This window comes from Musca autumnalis, unplaced genomic scaffold (genome assembly GCF_047663935.1).
Source record: "Musca autumnalis isolate F117 unplaced genomic scaffold, ASM4766393v1 scaffold_2, whole genome shotgun sequence".
NCBI lineage: Eukaryota > Metazoa > Arthropoda > Insecta > Diptera > Muscidae > Musca > Musca autumnalis.
In genome coordinates this window covers 108,361,202-108,378,535 of record NW_027411755.1, presented here as the reverse complement: position 1 = coordinate 108,378,535, position 17,334 = coordinate 108,361,202, and the positions used below count along the sequence as shown (strand labels likewise).

Sequence of the window (17,334 nt, the reverse complement as noted above, 5' to 3'; positions counted from 1 at the left end):
CCCGGCAAAGAGAAAGTCAGGAAAATGCAAAGAAAAACAAATTTATTGATGGCATTTCGGAAAGTGAGGAGGAACAAGTGAAGTGCAAATGTGCAACCTGTAGAACCACAGCAGGAATTTATCTCGCAGATAAATGTCAATACGACAGTAAAACAAGAAATGTAGTGCTATGAACAATGAAGCAAATAAAACATGTTTATCCGACGATGAAAGTGATTATTCGAATCATATAACATCTTAATCCTGCAAATCTAAAGACTTTGATTCGGGCAAACCAGGTGCTGCTAAATATCTGCTAACTCCACCCGGATCAACATCATCAAATACTCCTAAAGAAGCCTCAAAACGAAAACAACCCAAACCATGTCCATCCAACTTTGCTGTGGTTGCTTTCCAGTTTGGTCATATTGAGTGTGTTGATAAATATTTTGACACATTTTTATGCCGATCATTATTTAGGCTTAATGAAGAATTTTTCCAAACCTTTGTATATGTGCAGTATTACAGATAGATTTTCTTTCATAGGAAAAGTGTTTAAGGTCTTTTTCATGAAAGAAGACTTTTACAGCCAGTTTGTGTATGTCGAAAGAAAAATGTGTGCGAATGAAACACGTCCAAAGTTTTGTGTGTTTTTCAATTTTTTTGTTTTGAAGCAAAAGCAAAGTTAAAATTATTTCAAAAACTAAAGTTTGGGCGTGTTTCATTCGCACACATTCTTCTTTCGGCATACAGAAACTGGCTGTGAGGTTTTCTTTCATAGAAGTTGACTTAAAGGCTTTGCTTCATATACAGAAATGATTGAATATCTTAAACCATGTTAATATCCTCTCCCTTACCTCTCCTTTACTTTCCATTGCCTTTTTTCACCTTTTTCGAATACAAAATATTAACATATCTTCCCTTTTTATTGTAGCCCCTTTAGCACGAACCTTTATACCCATTGAAGAACAATATATACACGAATTAGCTATCAATGAACCTGTCGCACAGTGTTGCCTCAGTGGACAAAAATCGAAAAATGTGTTCTTGACTTTTTTATAATTTAATGGTTTTATTTTATTGGGAACACTTCAAATAGGACAAACCTCAAAGATGTTGTCGATATTTGGTGTTACTATAAAGTTATAGCTCGTTAGACATAGAAAATTTTTCGTATGTGACATTTACTAAAATGTATTTAAAAAGAAACCCATGTTCATGGAAATTTTTTAAAGAAGTTATTGACATATTCCACAACTTTTGAATAGGGAATTAAAGAGTGGTCGATAGTCTTGCAATTTATGAAAAAAACGTTTACATATAATGTGTATACATAAAGTACCGTTATGTTGATTGAAACAGTAACGTGTTATACAAAACTCACGAATTTCGTTTCTTTCATGGAGTGTATCTAAAAATTGCAGCAAATTGCAGTTTCGACCATTTGGTACATGAAACAGACATCCCTTTCGAATTAAAAAATGCAAAGTTTACATCCTATAAAATCCGATTCTCGGAGCCACAACCATATCATCATAAACATATTAAATTTGAAGGTGGTTCAATTAAAATTGACTGAGTTATAGAAGAATCGGAGAAATATATATGGGGGATATATCCAAATCTGATCCGATTTTTAACAAAATCGGTAAAACTGATCAGAGGCCCAAGCAAATATCGCATACTAAATTTGAAGGCGGTTCAATTAAAATTGGCTGAGTTATATCAAAATCGGGGAAATATATATATGTGGGGGCTATATCGAAATCTGATCCGATTTTTCACAAAATCGGTAAAACTGATCAGAGGCCCAAGCAAATATCGCATATTAAATTTGAAGGCGGTTCAATTAAAATTGGCTGAGTTATAGCACAATCGGGGAAATATATATATGTGGGGGCTATATCGAAATCTGATCCGATTTTTTACAAAATCGGTAAAACTGATCAGAGGCCCAAGCAAATATCGCATATTAAATTTGAAGGCGGTTCAATTAAAATTGGCTGAGTTATAGCAGAATCGGAGAAATATATATATGGGGGATATATCCAAATCTGAACCGATATGGACCAAAATGGGAATTTTTCATTCCTATGCCCGCATAAGTACTTGTATAAAAATTCATCGACCTAGGTCAACTCCTTCTATTTTTGTCCACGTTTACAAGGAAGCGGCAACACTGTGTGTCGTAGTAAACAACATTGAAATTACCGCCTTAGATACCTTCATGTTATTGTATAAGAATGAGAAGACAAACAAATGTATACTGCATATTGAGATTTTCGTCATGGCAACCTAACCTTTGGAATAAAACCATTGATATCGTCTATTTGGATTCTTTCTATCTATCTGTTTGGTCTTCATTTTCTGAGGAATTTGGTTTGGACTCAGGAGAGTCGTAGTTAAGCTATAGCTGCAATAGGCGATAAACAACTTAATGCTGTCCTACTTAAAAATTTAAGGGAAGCTGATATGCATGTTATAACAATGGGAAATGTGTCATATTTGGTAAGTTTGAAAAGTAATTATTTTTAGCTTCATTTTATACTAATTCTTCTTTCTATATTATTTCTTTCTTTTCATACGTCCAAGTGGATGGGTAAAGGACTTTCGACCAAAATTATCCCAGTTATGAAAAGATGTGTACGATTCCTTAAACCCCAAAAAGTATCAGCACAGTACCAGGGGTAAAGATTTAATTATAACTGCAAAAGCAACCGAAAATGGTATCAATATGAAAAAATACAAAGATTTACTACATGGATTTACCAACATTTCTTTTTTTAATTATTTCTTTAATACTTAAAATAAGGAATAGTTGTAAGTTGCTTGTTCTCTTTTGTATAGGAATGAAATTTAATGTTAAAAATGCAAATAAACATTATTTTATTCTTTATATGGAGATGTATTCTTTGTGACCATCGCAGAGATACCATCGCAGAGTTCGTCTGCAGCTGTTCCTTTAAATTGTAAATATTCGTCAAGTAGCCGGCTTTCGGCCGGGGATAGGAGACTTTCTCCTATAGACAGGTACACATTTCGGAAATGGATATAAACTTTTTTAATTGTAAACTTTTTAGGTAATAGCCAGCCCTTGGCCGGCTATACTAAGTAGTACACATTTCCGGGATAAAAGTTGTATATCGTTGAAATTATGACCGAAAGGGCTACCTGTGGTGGTAATTCCGTATGTATCCGCAAGGTGCACCTAAAGGAAAGATAAACCAAAATCTTCTTGGGTAGATCACAAAGGTGATAGGCGTTTGTCATCATAGTTTGAGGAAGAACCAATTTCATATGTTCATCCGGAAACGCAAACAATTTTTTTTTACATGAATAAGCCATTCTCAGTACGGAATTACCTAAAAGTAGGTATGTTTTTTAATCTTCGTGCCTCTGGTTCATCATTCTCTCCAACCCAACTACTTACCGGCTTATGTAAGTTTGGCGCCTCTTACGCCACATCAATTGGTGGCTATCGTTGATGAAGACTTCAGCACAAATAGCATTGGCCTGTAAAAAAACGGAAAACAAAAAATACATCCAGTAAGAACTTTTTTATTTCCGAGAAACAACAAAATACCGATTGGCATTTACAGAGTTATTTCAGCGAATTTTTACACTATTTAGATTTGTCCGCATTAGCCACGACGTCTGTTTCATTCCTACACATGCTACTTACGATATTATTTTGGTAATTTTTCCCAAAATTACGATATATTTTAATAATTTAATTTTAATATTTATATTGGAGAACGTAAACAAACAGTATGTTATGTTGTTATTGTTGTCATTGGCATACAATTACAACATTTATGTATACTGTTTCGACACAGGGTTGTATTTGACAGCTCAAGGACGGGTTTCTCAAATGAGATTACCTTCTTATTCTGCCATGGCTATACCTTTAGTTTATGTTTAATTACATTTATACATTTAAAGAGAGCAGTTGGCTCGTTATAATAAAGTAATTCGTAAATTAATACTAACATAATCAGGGTAATCATGAATAAAAATTCTGTGCGGATTTTTTCCCTTTCCCCAATTTTACAATGTTTTACTTCCATATTTATGTGCAAAAAGGGAATATTTTTGTCGATTCCATGAAAATATTGCATAATTAAGTGATTCTAGTAATTTTCAACATTTTAAAATATCGATTTTAAAAGAATTTCACTTTTCAAAAGTATTTTCCGTGCGGAAAATTCCGCGGGAAATATTCATGATATCCCTGAATAAATGTTATTTTATTCATTGAGCCAAAAGGCCAATGTTAAGAAATATTGCAGTCTTAAATAAGTAATTGGCGCCCAACAACAAATCGAACCAACAATCAACTGGACCAGAAGTTTGGCCAAAGCTGGAAGTTTTTATTTTTAATAATATCTAAAAATAAAGAATAACATGTAAGTGAAATTTTCAATCAAAAACAAGATTTCAAAATAAAGAGTGAAATAGTTAACTTTTTGAAATAGCGAGTGACAGTGAAGTGTTATCTAAATAAGTACCAATTGAAATTTGTTATATAAATCGTTATACCCCGTTTAGTCTACTCTTGGTTTGGCAAATACATTTTCATACAATATGTATATGTCAAATCAATTGAAATAATACACTAAATAATATGAGTGTGTAGTATAAACAAGTTTTAGTTAAATTAAATATACGGTTTTAAAAAAACCATCAGTTGAAAGCTGATGAGTTGAGGCGGCGAGTATAGGGAAATAAAAAAAGAATACCATAGTGAAGATAGTGAAGATATAGGATATTGTCCTCAAGAAGTTCGTCAAAGTACACAAGTCATGGACGTTCCACAAGTACAAGCCTTAATACAAGTTGCTGTTAACAGTGCTCTGAATGAACAAGAAGCACGCCTGGCAGGACAATTTCAAGCAAAAATTTATGAGTTAAATCAAAAGTTTTCCAACATAAGGGTGGATCTCCCAAATGTCAAAACATTCGAAAAAATTACTAATAAATCCACATATAAAATGTGATGTAGGTCTAGACATAATAAAATCTGTTCCAGAATTCAATGGAATTCAGGACGAATATGAAACGGATCGCCTTATTTTATTTGGGCGCACCCAATGTGTGTAGACCTTAACACGTTTGACGTCATACGCTATGCTATGCATGTGACATCAAAGGTTATATTTATGCAGTGCCTAGAATAAGTTTGGATCTGTGAAGCAATTAATCGACCTTATTGAAGAAAGTGCACCCTGAAAAATAAAACGATCATAATCACCAGAGTGAAAAGCGACTTCATCACTTATTTTGGAAAGTCGAAGCAGACGTCCATATACAAGTGCAAAGGCACCAAATGCTTTCTAGCTTGGAACATTCCGCTGGACATAACCACACAAACAATTTATGCGGTGATGTATCAATGAAATTAAAAATGTAGAGAATAGCTGAAAATAGACATTTAGAAAATGATATTTATTCGAAAAACTAAAATTTAATACCTATATTTTGGATCGTTAATATCGCGACCTATATTACATAAATTAAATTTATTGATATTTTTGTGAATTTTGCCATGCATTAAATTTTGCATTGTTGTAAGTAACAGTTCTAAACCGACATACTTACATTTCGATATGTATGTAATACATACTTAGACATTTTTTCCAATTTATAAATTTATTGAATTGTTTTGCCATTTCTAAATTTGCCTTGCTGTACATAACGGTTCATAACCGACCTCTATACATATGTACATACATAATTAGACATACATATTTTTTTTAAGTTTCTTTTTGTAAACAACATTCCGTTAGGAATTTAAGAATAGTTTAGAGTTTTTGTAAAAGAAGATGAGTGTCAAATATTAGAACACAACCCAGCAAACATTTTTAGACTTGACCCAAATATAATATTTTAATGGGTAATTTTTTCGAGTGCTAGATTATTGAGCTCAATCATCAGGCTATTTTAATAGACTTTTTGGTTAGTGCCATTGCACAAAATGGGGTTTTTGTTATAAACAAAAATATTTTGACATTTAGCCTTTTTTCTAGTTTTTTCTATTTTTCTTCTTATTTTTTTATGTTTAGTTAATTTAATACTTAATGCAAATATGCATTTAATTTTTCATTTTTAAATTTAATTTTTTTCCTAATCTTATTATGAATTATGTTCAATAAAATGAATTTTGTTATGAATATGAAATGCTAAACTGACTTCGCATTTAAAAGGAATGTTGGGTAACCAAGGCTTTTAGGATTTGAAGGTCACATTAAGGGACATTGTTAAATTAAAGGTACATACAATGTCATAGGCGACAGGGTGGGACAAGTGTACCTCGGTATGACATTAGACCTCGTCATACCACAAATGGTCACAGGTAAGGTGCATCAATGACTCACAATTGACCTTGTGCAATATAATTTAAAATCAACTCTACTTTTTAATAAACGTTTGGTTTCCGTGGCATGGAATGTTTATTTTAATATGTTCGCGCGCTGAAGAATAACGGGTTGAGAACTTACCTCCTGGATGAGCTAGCCAGGTAAATTTGTTATCTTACCATGCCCAAACCGACCTCGTATATTTTTCATACATTTTTATTTGATTTTATGCTTAGATTTTATTCAGCGGATAGCCGGCGCGTAACATATATGGCGCCCAACGAAATACATTTTGTGTATTTTGACCTTTTGATTTTAAATTATTTTTGCAACTTTTTCCAAAAATCAGTTCTTTTGAACAAATTTAAAAATTCTGAGTCATTGATTGGACCTTATTAACGATTGTTCTAATTAAATCATATGCAGGTGATTTCTCTTGGAACATTTTAGTGACATATTTGTTCTTTTTCTATTTATGGATATTTTTGTCATTTTTATAAGACCATTTTACTGGGATCTGTATACACTTGGTAAAATTGACTATAAAATGGAATAAATTGAAATAAATAGATCCGTATTCAGATTTCTGCTTTTAAATGCCTAGATCTTTTTTATCTTTTGATGAGGAATTTAGAGTCCAGACTGACGACTATGAGTAGTTCAGTTTATGTTGCATAAAGGAATCATTTCTAGGTAAATCGATTTTGTCTTGACTTTTCCTTCAGACTTTTGTCTGGTTTCTTATAAGATTTTGGACAATAGACGCTGGTCAATGTTAGGACATAAGGCTAAAGCATTAAAATAATAAAAATAGAACAGCAGATTTCTGAATATAAATTAATTTCTCTTTGAGTCATCAATTAATTTCTTCATTTGGGAGATAGTGATGAGCCAAAGACATATAGAATAGACAGTATACTTCGGTATCTTTGCAATTCTTTTGAGTGTGACCTGAAGACTTATTAGTATAGTTACTCAACATTCCTTGAAATTTTATGAAATATTTTCGATTTATTTGAAAACTTTAATACATTTAAAGTTATTTTCTGGCATATTTTTTTGAAATATGAGCAAACGTGTTACACGATCGACTTCAAGTACATCAAGTAATCGTTCACTAAATACACCATTTTCCAGTACCAGAGGTAGAGGTTCTCCAACTACTAGGATTTACAATAGAACTAGTAGTGCAGGACTTTTCAGTACAAAAGCTAATTCTAAAAATATTTTAAATACTTCTGCTACTTCCACTAGAGGTCGAGGTAAATCATTATTTTTATCTATTGATTCAGAAGATACTGATTCGTCTGAAGACTTAATTAATCCACCAAATATGGCGTCAGAAGAAAATAACGAGGGATCTGGTAGACCGCCTCCACCATTGACAAAACGCCCTGATAATCAGGACCTTGACTCACAGTCACTCCTTTTATATTTCCGAGAAGTTATGAGGGAAACTCAGGAAGAATTTAGGAGAGAAATTAGCTCGATTCGACAGACATTAAGCCAACCTACGGGTTCTAGAGCGACTTCTGAGAACAGAATTGATGGGGACTTACCTTCTCCAAATACGAGCACACCTTCAAACTTTTCTTCTGGATTTTCGAAAAATCTTAAAGATTGGAATATCACATACAATGCACAGGTAGTGTTTCGGACTTTTTATTTAAAATAGATACCCTTACGGAAAGGTCTCAATGCCCATATGATCATTTAATGGCAAATTTTCAAGTTTTCCTGAATGGAAAAGCTGATGAGTGGTACTGGATGTACACAAAACAGAATCCAGGTTTGACCTACCCTCAGCTCAAAGCTGCCATGACCCGCGAATTTGGAAATCTTGAAAGTGATCATGAGGTAATTATAAGGATGTCTACTCGTAAGCAACATTCGAAAGAAAGTTATGATGACTTTCATTCAGTAATAGTCCAAATGAACCAACGGCTTGGTCAACCATTACCTGATACTTCAGTAATAGGCATTATTAAGAAAAATGTGAATACTGACCTTAAGATTATGCTTTTCATAGCTAGCCCAAAAGATTTAAGTGAGCTTAGGGACATTGCTAGGAAGGCCGAAAAGGTACTTCAAGAAAATAAATCCCAAATTACTCTAACCCGACCTAGACATGTAAATGAGATCTCGGTTGAAAATGTTTCCGACGATTCTGATGAAGAACCCGATCCACAGATTGAAGCTTTGAGGGTAACCAGACCTCAAAATAAGCGAGATTATTCTGGCATTAAATGTTGGAATTGCCTTCAAATGGGGCATAGTTATATTTATTGTCCTGATGAATCGAGACATATTTTTTGTTTCAAATGTGGAAATAGGGGAGTAACCACACCTAAGTGTACGAATACACATAATTTAAACTTCCGACGGAGCGAGAAGTTAACCGGGGACCCTCGTTCCCAAAATTAAATCCCGAATCGAATTTTATATCGGAAGAAAATATTCCACAGGGACATTTCTCTTCCGATCAATTACCAGAATGGACGAATAAATTAAAAATTCAGACTTCGTGGCCGATTTTAAAATGCAGAGAAAGGTACAAAAAGAGGAAATTTTTTAGAAAAGCTATCGAATCGTCATTTTTATCGACTTCTGATGATGGTAGACCATATGCCAGGATTACAATTTTTGATTATGACCTACTTTGTTTGCTAGACTCTGGGGCAAATGTATCTGTTTTAGGAAAGGGTAGCTTAGACTTTATAAAGAAAAACAATATTAAATTGGAAAGATTTAGATCTAAAATTTCAACTGCAAATGGTACGAAGAATGAAGTTCTTGGTTTTTGTTCACTTCCAGTGATATTTAAAGGTGTGAAGAAAAATATCGTCTTTTATATAGTTCCGACCTTATCTCAAGAGGGATATCTTGGAGTGGATTTTTGGAGAGCATATGCTCTTGCTCCCAAGATTATACCCGACATTTCAAGTTTGGAGATAAAAGAAAATAAAGACGCTTTATTTCACGACCTCACCCCAGAACAAAAACTTGAACTCGACTCCAGAATTTTAGACTTCCCATCATTCGAAAAGTTAGGGCTTGGTTGCACGAAACTTATTGAGCATCATATTGACACTGGAGATGCAACTCCTGTCAAATCCAAGCATTACCCCCTTTCGCCCCCTAGAAAAGCAGAAGTTTACGAGGAGTTAGATCGACTTTTAGACCTCGGTGTAATAGAGGAATCAAACTCTCCTTGGTGTAGTCCCATAGTTACAGTTAGGAAGCCTGGGAAAATAAGACTTTGTCTTGATTGTAGGAAGTTGAATTCCTTAACTAAAAAGGATTCCTACCCACTTCCTCATATTAACGGCTTATTGAGTCGTCTTCAAGACACTCATTATATAACTGGGATAGACCTTAAAGACGCTTATTTTCAAATAAAATTGTCTGAGACCTCTAAAGAAAAGACAGCCTTTGCAGTACCAGGGCGACCTCTTTATCAATATAAAGTAATGCCTTTCGGTGTCTGCAATGGACCTCAGACTATGAGCCGTCTTATGGACAAAACTATACCTTCAAGGATAAGAGACCGAGTCTTTATTTATTTAGACGACCTCCTCGTATGTAGTCCTGACTTTGAAAGCCATATGACCTTATTAGCCGAAGTAGCTCAGTGCCTAAAATCAGCTGGCCTTATAATTAATGTGAAAAAGAGCAGCTTTTGTCAACGAGAGATAAAATATCTTGGTTATAGGATAGGAGGTGGAATTTTGAAAGTTGACCCCGACAAAGTCGAGGCTATTGTTAACTTTCCTCTCCCAAAGACCCCACGGCAAGTTAGACGTTTTGTTGGCATGGCTAATTGGTATCGTGCATTCATCGATAATTTCTCTGACCTTTCTGGACCTCTTACTGATTGTCTTCAAAAGTCAAATAAACCTTTTGAGCTCTCACCAGAAGCCATAGACTCATTTTCGAAATTAAAAGTTGCACTTTCAAGCGCTCCTGTACTTGCACAACCAGACTTTAATAGGGAGTTTGTAGTCCAGTGCGACGCTTCCCGAGTAGGAGTAGGTGGTGTTCTTTACCAAGTAGACGATGAAGGAAAAGAACATCCTATCGCTTTCGTGTCACAAAAACTAAATAAGGCTCAACGCAATTATACAGTGACAGAGCTTGAATGCCTAGCAGCCATCACTTGTGTACAGCGATTCAGACCTTATATTGAAGGACTTCCTTTCAAAATTGTGACCGACCACTCAAGCCTCAAATGGCTCATGAGTCAAAAGGACCTTTCTGGTAGACTTGCTAGATGGAGCCTCAAGCTCCAAGGTTTTGATTTTAAGATGGAGCATAGAAAAGGTACGTTAAACGTGGTTCCAGACACCTTATCAAGATTTGATGTCGATGAACTCGACCTTAATTTAGCTCCACTTGATTTAGACCTCACATCACCCGAATTTGACAACCCTGAATATACGAAATTGAAAAATAACATTCTGGAAAATAAAGAATCGTTACCTGACATTCGAGTTTCTGATAACGTGATCCACAAAAGAGTTAAGTTTCGCGATGGAGAAGAAACCGAAGAGAGTCTTTGGAGGATATGGCTACCCCAGACCTTGACCCATGACATTATTAATAAAGCCCATGAAGAAGGTTGTCATGGTGGATACCACAAAACACTCTATAGGCTTAGACAAAAATTCTTTTGGCCACGGATGGCACGTGATTTTAAAGACTTTATCAGGAAGTGTGATGATTGTAAGATGATTAAGCCGAATAATCGGATCTCTAAACCACCAATGGGTGAACAATTTATTACTTTTAGACCTTTTCAGAGGTTATATTGTGACTTCTTGGGTCCTTACCCATGCAGTAAATCGAAAAATTGTCAGTTGTTCATTGTGGTTGATCATCTTACTAAATTTATTTTTCTCCGCAGGCGAATGCCTCCGAAAGAGCAAATAGAGAAATTATTTCGAAGATTAGACTTTTCCTTAAAGATGACTCTGACCATACAAATTGGGATAGAGACATTTATAGAATTTTATCGGTACTACGCAGTGATTATCATTCTGCTATTCAGACTTCACCTTATTTTGCGGCATTTGGTCAAAATATGATTTTACATGGTTCGACTTATTCGATTTTAAATCAATTGAATATGTTGAACGATGATACCATAGTTCAGAATGCAGACCGACTACATAATATACGTGATAAAATTCGAAAGAATCTTGACCTAGCTCACGAGAAAGCTGCTAAGACCTATAATACTAGAGTCAGACCGATTAATTTTGTTGAAGGACAGGAAGTATTTAGGGTAAATCACTCACAGAGTGATTTTAAAAATGCTATTAATGCAAAATTTAATCCAAAATACGTCCAATGCCGAATTCGGAAGAAAATTGGTAATGCCCTATATGACATTGAAGACCTCAAGGGGAATTACATTGGGAAATACCATGCTTCAGACCTTCGAGCATAGCATAGCTATATTTCTGGTTTTAGTAAAGCCCGGCTTCGTGGGTCGAGCCACACGTATTTTTCGGCTATCCTGCCTGTTCGTTCTACGATCATAGATCTAAAGACGAAGCAGTTTTGAAACGGATCGCCTTATTTTATTTGGGCGCACCCAATGTGTGTAGACCTTAACACGTTTGACGTCATACGCTATGCTATACGCTACGTCAAACATTATTGTCATCACTGACACTTTTGCATTCACTAAACATATGTATGTGTATGTGAATGTCAAATTGGACTCGAGCATCACAGTGATCATTATTAAAAAACCAGCAAGCGAAGAAGACGACAAGAATTGGAAAATTCGAAGACCATCGTGATAATCAAATTTATTTCAAAAGAAACAAAAAATTAGACTTCGGTTTTTCTATTGTCGTACTTGGTAAATAATCGTAAATTCGAAGAGATTTACAATAGTGATCGGTGAAATATTTTAACTGGACCTCAATTAATAAAGGCAATTTATGCTTTATTTTTCTGCATTTCTATGCATGTGACATCAAAGGTTATATTTATGCAGTGCCTAGAATAAGTTTGGATCTGTGAAGCAATTAATCGACCTTATTGAAGAAAGTGCACCCTGAAAAATAAAACGATCATAATCACCAGAGTGAAAAGCGACTTCATCACTTATTTTGGAAAGTCGAAGCAGACGTCCATATACAAGTGCAAAGGCACCAAATGCTTTCTAGCTTGGAACATTCCGCTGGACATAACCACACAAACAATTTATGCGGTGATGTATCAATGAAATTAAAAATGTAGAGAATAGCTGAAAATAGACATTTAGAAAATGATATTTATTCGAAAAACTAAAATTTAATACCTATATTTTGGATCGTTAATATCGCGACCTATATTACATAAATTAAATTTATTGATATTTTTGTGAATTTTGCCATGCATTAAATTTTGCATTGTTGTAAGTAACAGTTCTAAACCGACATACTTACATTTCGATATGTATGTAATACATACTTAGAAATTTTTTCCAATTTATAAATTTATTGAATTGTTTTGCCATTTCTAAATTTTGCCTTGCTGTACATAACGGTTCATAACCGACCTCTATACATATGTACATACATAATTAGACATACATATTTTTTTTAAGTTTCTTTTTGTAAACAACATCCTGTTAGGAATTTAAGAATAGTTTAGAGTTTTTGTAAAAGAAGATGAGTGTCAAATATTAGAACACAACCCAGCAAACATTTTTAGACTTGACCCAAATATAATATTTTAATGGGTAATTTTTTCGAGTGCTAGATTATTGAGCTCAATCATCAGGCTATTTTAATAGACTTTTTGGTTAGTGCCATTGCACAAAATGGGGTTTTTGTTATAAACAAAAATATTTTGACAGTTAGCCTTTTTTCTAGTTTTTTCTATTTTTCTTCTTATTTTTTTATGTTTAGTTAATTTAATACTTAATGCAAATATGCATTTAATTTTTCATTTTTAAATTTAATTTTTTTCCTAATCTTATTATGAATTATGTTCAATAAAATGAATTTTGTTATGAATATGAAATGCTAAACTGACTTCGCATTTAAAAGGAATGTTGGGTAACCAAGGCTTTTAGGATTTGAAGGTCACATTAAGGGACATTGTTAAATTAAAGGTACATACAATGTCATAGGCGACAGGGTGGGACAAGTGTACCTCGGTATGACATTAGACCTCGTCATACCACAAATGGTCACAGTTAAGGTGCATCAATGACTCACAATTGACCTTGTGCAATATAATTTAAAATCAACTCTACTTTTTAATAAACGTTTGGTTTCCGTGGCATGGAATGTTTATTTTAATATGTTCGCGCGCTGAAGAATAACGGGTTGAGAACTTACCTCCTGGATGAGCTAGCCAGGCAAATTTGTTATCTTACCATGCCCAAACCGACCTCGTATATTTTTCATACATTTTTAATTGATTTTATGCTTAGATTTTATTCAGCGGATAGCCGGCGCGTAATAAATATGTGTCGTGGAGGCAATCAGCCGTAGACGCATATGAAATTTTTAAGCCATATGTTGGTAGCGAGGCTCACTATCAAGCGGTTACAATTATCAGGAACAGGATTAGAGGAAAAGCCAGAGCATTACTCGTGTCGCATAACACAGTGCTTAACTTTGAAGCTATAATAGCTAGGTTGGACTGTACATATGCTGATAGGACTTCCTTGCGAACACTACGACAGGGACTGGAAATGGTTAGGCAGGGTAATTTGAGCTTGATGAAGTACTATGATGAGGTCGAAAAAAACTGACACTTGTCACAAATAAAATCATTATGACCCATGATGCAGAAGGTGCCGCCTTACTTAACTCAGAAGTAAGAGGTGATGCCTTACATGCATTTATTTCAGGTCTCAAAAACCCACTGAGATCCGTTGTATTCCCTGCACAGCCCAGGGACTTACCATCTGCTTTAGCCCTGGCCCAAGAAGCTGAGCCCAGTATCGAAAGAAGCAAATTTGCTGCCAAAGCCCTTGAGGATAAAAGTCAGCCGTCCGGAAGCAACCGATGGCATACAAGACAGGGACAAGAACATGAAAAAAACCCTCACTTTGTCAGGAAAGCTGACCAAAACATGTCCCGACAAAATGATCAATCCGGAAAGGAATTTCAGAAACAAAAATTCGATCCAATGAATGTCGATCCATCTTCATCTAAATTTAGGCAACCGACAAACTTCGGTAAACCTCAACTTTCTGGAGTCCTTCCAGCCCAAAAAAGACAAAATACTTCGGAACGTATGACAGGACAAAGACGTCAGCGGGTAAACAATATGAATCAGGAAGTAAGTCAAAAACAGGAAACTTATGAAGATTTGGCTACATCAACGGTTGAAGATATTGATGAAGACAATGAATCTACGTTTGAAAACGAATTGAATTTTTTTAGAGAACGCTCCCAAGTGCCGTACATTTAACGACAGTTGGCTGATAGAACTTTAAAAATATTAATTGATACTGGGGCGGCAAAAAACTACGTGAGACCCATAAATGGGCTTAAAAACGTAACACCTGTCAATGTCCCTTTTACTTTAAACTCAATACATGGTTCAAGTAAAATAAAAGAAAAATGTTTAATTAAAGTTTTTGGGAAAGTTGCCCCATTTTTTTTGTTGGATTCACTAAATACGTTCGATGCTATCATAGGCTTCGATCTGTTTGGGTCCAAACAAATATATGTTTGCAACATTTTGTAACATATCTCAATTTGATATGTTTGGGTAAAACATATTTTTTATGTTAGAACATTTTTTTCATGGGTGGAGAGAGGATGTTTGTCAACGAGAGTAATAACAGTGCTCTCGCGGCTGTGGAATGCTGCTTTATAATAAAGAGTTGTGTGTATTGTATAATAGAAGCGAAGAAGGGGGCTTTGGTGGCATGTATGCGTCAAACTCGTGTGTTTCTTGTTTTGTTGTTGTTAACCAACGAAGAAGAAAAGAAGAAATGATATGAATTATATTTTTTTCTTTCTTCAGTGTTTTAGTTGCCTTTGTAGAGTCAAGACGGTAAAACAAGTGAATAAATCAGTGTTTTGTGTTTTCTTAAAAATTTGTGTTTTTAGTAAATTAAATGCCCAATACATTTTATAATTGAATCGGAAAGTTGAATCGAATTATTTTATTGGATAAGGAAGAAATCCCATTTAATATTGGTAATTACATACATACTTATGTATATTTGAAATATGGCATATCCATATTTATTTATTTCATTACATAATCATTTGATTCTAGATGCCGATTCCCCGCTGATGATTTCAACTATGAGGACAATTTGTTTTATTTCACAACTAAGGAGAAGCGCTCAACTACGTTTCTATATATTTTTCCATTTTAAAAGTGTGACTACAAATTATTTCAATCAGTTTTTCTTTTATTAAAGTGTGTTATGTATATCTTTGGAATTTTGTATGTACCTATGTGTTTGTTGTTCTTTTGCCTTTTAATAAAAAACCACAACATTTGTGTGTATACTATAGAAATAGCCAGTGAGCTCTTACTGAGAGCAAGTGAGCACACATTTTAAAGTGTTTTACATTGAATTTTACGCTCCCTTGCTCTCAGTAAGCGCCCACTGGTGCATGTGTTTATTTTTTTTTTGTGCCTTTTGGGTTTGTATTTTTTTTCACACAAACATATAAAATGTTTGCACCCAAACATAAAATTGTTTCCACCCAAACATATCTTTGTTTGCACCCAAACATATATATCTTTGCACCCAAACATGAATATCTTTGCACCCAAACATATATATGTTTGCACCCAAACATATATTTGTTTCCACCCAAACATATATATGTTTGCAGACCCAAACATATATTATGTTTGGGACTGTTGCAAACATATATATGTTTGCTGCAAAATATGTTTGGGACATATGTTAGAGAGGCTGATTTTTTTTTGCGTGTACGAAATCAGTTTAAGAAGATGATACTGAGGAGACTTAAGGCGTTTTCAACCTCTAACTACAGAATCTTTATCAAAGACAATGCATCGATAGCAAAACCTTTGACAAATATACTAAAAGGGGAAAACGGCACAGTCAGTAAATATATGTCTAGGAAAATACTAATTAATTTCAGTGATGAACAACGAAGCGCATTTGAACATTTAAGGAATATCTTGGCTTCTGAAAATGTCATCCTTATGTATCCAGATTTCAAAAAACCTTTCGATTTACCCACAGATGCATCCGCTAGTGGAATCGGAGCGGTTTTGTCTCAGGAAGGTAGGCCGATAACTATGATCTCACGGACATTAAAGGACAACGAGTTGCATTATGCCACCAATGAAAGGGAATTGTTAGCTATTGTTTGGGCCCTAGGTAAACTGCAATCATACTTGTATGGCACTAAAGAGTTGAATATTTTTACCGACCATCAACCTTTGACGTTTGCAGTGTCCGAAAGGAATACTAATGCAAAAATTAAAAGATGGAAGGCATTCATAGAAGAACACAACGCAAAAATTCACTACAAACCAGGGAAAGAGAATTACGTAGCTGATGCACTTTCAAGACAAAATATTAACTCGCTGCAAGACGATTTACAATCCAACGCAGCTACCATACATAGTGAAAATTCTTTGTCTTACACAATAGAGTCAACTGAAAAACCGATTAACTGCTTTAGAAATCAGGTAATTCTAGAAGAGTCTAAATATCCTTTATAACGGAGTTTTATAATGTTTGGTACCAAAACTCGCTTTATAATCCAATTCACAAATATGTGTGATCTTTTAGAGGCGATTAAACCTGTAATAAAACCAGACGTAGTTAATGCGTTGCACTGTGAACTCCCTACATTGGCCAGTATCCAAAATGAACTGGTACTAAGCTTTCCAGGAACAACGTTCTGGTATTGTAAAAACTTTGTTACGGACATATTAGATAAGTCCGAACAAGTTGAAATAGTCACTGCTGAGCACAATCGTGCACATAGAGCGGCACAAGAATATGTAAAGCAAATACTGCGAGATTACTATTTTCCAA

The 17,334-nt window shown here is 34.6% G+C and overlaps 1 long non-coding RNA gene across 1 annotated transcript; it reads right to left on the bottom strand.

Annotated features, from left to right (window-relative positions):
- Positions 1 to 2,920: 2,920 nt before the first annotated feature.
- On the bottom strand, positions 2,921 to 3,763 carry LOC141393008 (uncharacterized). The gene is made up of 3 exons (XR_012409959.1): positions 3,662 to 3,763; positions 3,410 to 3,492; positions 2,921 to 3,341 (listed from the first exon to the last, which is right to left on the bottom strand). It is a non-coding gene; the product is annotated as an uncharacterized lncRNA (long non-coding RNA).
- Between the last annotated feature and the right edge of the window lie 13,571 nt (positions 3,764 to 17,334).